This window comes from Coregonus clupeaformis, unplaced genomic scaffold, assembly GCF_020615455.1.
Source record: "Coregonus clupeaformis isolate EN_2021a unplaced genomic scaffold, ASM2061545v1 scaf2866, whole genome shotgun sequence".
Lineage (NCBI taxonomy): Eukaryota > Metazoa > Chordata > Actinopteri > Salmoniformes > Salmonidae > Coregonus > Coregonus clupeaformis.
In genome coordinates, this window is record NW_025536320.1 from 7,834 (window position 1) to 10,702 (window position 2,869).

General features: G+C 40.5%; 1 long non-coding RNA gene across 1 annotated transcript; it reads left to right on the forward strand.

Annotated features, from left to right (window-relative positions):
• Positions 1–255: 255 nt before the first annotated feature.
• Positions 256–1,635, forward strand: LOC123489208. Its single transcript, XR_006660482.1, has 3 exons — positions 256–484; positions 564–673; positions 1,433–1,635. It is a non-coding gene; the product is annotated as an uncharacterized LOC123489208 (long non-coding RNA).
• The last annotated feature ends 1,234 nt before the right edge of the window (positions 1,636–2,869 follow it).

Consider the following 2,869-nt stretch of genomic DNA (forward strand, 5'->3'; position numbering starts at 1 on the left):
ATAGCCATTGATGTGTAGTGGGGCAATATTGACTGATTGCCTTATAAACTGTAACTAAGTAGAATCTTTGAAATTGTTGCATGTTGCGTTTATATTTTTGTTCAGTGTAAAAGCTATAGGCAAACAGGCAATTCACAGAAACAATTGCTCTGTGAAATCCCTAGAACATTTGAATTATTACCTAAAGCTGCAAGGTGACATCTCAATCAGCTCATTGGAAGAGTTTATTAGAATATTTTATTTAAATAGTTTTACTTTTCTATGTCATGTTCTTTTTTTATTTTTCATACATTCTTTTTTGTAACATTCGAGTGTCAAAGATAGTAAAAATTTCAAACTTCTAGGGTCCTGTCCTGAAGGATGGAGAAGGTTTGGCAGCAGCTGTTACTATCTGTCTACTGAGAGGAAATCCTGGACTGAGAGTAGACAGGACTGTTTGGAGAGAGGAGCAGACCTGGTGATCATTAACAGTGAAGAGGAACAGGTGAGAGACAGAGAGAACTACTGTATTTATTTGTCCATCATGTATTATTAACAATGTGTTTTCTGTGCCACCACAACAGGCATTCATCAATGGGTTTGAATCAGTCAGTTATGTCTGGATTGGTCTGACTCACTCTGTTACTGAGGGGACCTGGAAATGGGTGGACGGCACCCCACTGACCACCCCAAGGTAAGAGACTACTGCTCTATAATAACACTGACCACCCCAAGGTAAGAGACTACTGCTCTATAATAACACTGACCACCCCAAGGTAAGAGACTACTGCTATAATAACACTGACCACCCCAAGGTAAGAGACTACTGCTCTAATAACACTGACCACCCCAAGGTAAGAGACTACTGCTCTAATAACACTGACCACCCCAAGGTAAGAGACTACTGCTCTGATAACACTGACCACTCCAAGGTAAGAGACTACTGCTATAATAACACTGACCACCCCAAGGTAAGAGACTACTGCTCTAATAACACTGACCACCCCAAGGTAAGAGACTACTGCTCTATAATAACACTGACCACCCCAAGGTAAGAGACTACTGCTCTAATAACACTGACCACCCCAAGGTAAGAGACTACTGCTCTATAATAACACTGACCACCCCAAGGTAAGAGACTACTGCTCTATAATAACACTGACCACCCCAAGGTAAGAGACTACTGCTCTAATAACACTGACCACCCCAAGGTAAGAGACTACTGCTCTATAATAACACTGACCACCCCAAGGTAAGAGACTACTGCTCTATAATAACACTGACCACCCCAAGGTAAGAGACTACTGCTCTAATAACACTGACCACCCCAAGGTAAGAGACTACTGCTCTGATAACACTGACCACAGTGTAAGGAGTAGGACTGATTCTCTGTGTTGTTCATACTCTAGGTTCTGAGAGAGTGGCTAGTCTAACTCTGTTGTTTCTACTGCAGCTATTGGAGGAGTGGAGAGCCTGGTGGTGGTGGAGTGGAGAACTGTGTGGAAATCTATTACATGTCACCAGGCCAAAGAGTATGGAGGGATTATAAGTGTTCATTTTCACAACAATGGATCTGTGAGAAAGAGTAATTTTTTTGGGGCGGCAGGTAGCTTAGTGGGTAAGAGCGTTGTGCCAGTAACCGAAAGGTCGCTGGTTCTAATCCCCGAGCCGACTAGGTGAAAAATCTATCGATGTGCCCTTAAGCAAGGCACTTAACCCTAATTGCTCCTGTAAATCGCTCTGGATAAGAGCGTCTGCTAAATGACTAAAATGTAAATTATGTAATTTATCTGCACTGCTGATTAATCTACTTTATGTTAATGATGGTCTGAAGACTGGTGTGATTTGGTAGAATGGTACTCTGAACTACAGGTAGGAGACAAACACACATTCAGACGTGCGCACACACACACACACACACACACACACACACACACACACTGATCTGAACCTGAGTCTCCAAGGGGAGAAAACAACCTCTTAGTTAGGAAATTCCCTTTTGGGCCGAGACACTGATTTTGAAGTTGCAGGCGGGGCTACCTCATCACGTGACCATCAGCAACCAATCATGACCGACACATGTCCGCTACACAAGCTGACACAATCATTTATGAATATGTCGAACAATGAGTTGTATAATAGGGGTATATCATTCAATAGCCGCTGTCAATCAATTACTGTTGTTTTACAATACTAAATACATTTGAAATGACTATATGTTTCAGATATACTGTATGTTTGCTTCTTTTGCTTTTATCATACTGAACATAAACAATGACTATGTCCTGCTATTTTAATAAATCATTCAACCTAGATTAAAGACATTTCCTGTCTAGTACATTATTGTTCTGTACTCTGTTTTATCTAACATGATATCTAGAAGGACAAGACACCTCTCTGTTTTATACTTGATCTAATATTAACATGGAATCTAGAAGGACAAGACACCTCTCTGTTTTATACTTTATTTAATATTAACATGGAATCTAGAAGGACAAGACACCTCTCTGTTTTATACTTTATTTAATATTAACATGGAATCTAGAAGGACAAGACACTTCTCTGCCACTTATGGATAGTGTGAATGTTACTGTTTCCATTTTAACTCATATCTGTTTAACCTCTTTGTGGTGACATCACCAGAATGAAGGGTTGGGTCATAAACCACCATCAGTTATGAAAAGTGTTTATGATTTTGTTACTAAACTAACTGGGACTAATCATTGACTACAGTAGGACAGGTGGCAATGACCTCAGATATCAGAGAGACAGCCTTAGGCATGGTGTGTCTGAGATTCATGTATGATTCATGTAAAAGTATATACATCAGTGGAGGCTGCTGAGGGGAGGACGGCTAGTAATAATGGCTGGAACAGAGCAAATAGAATGG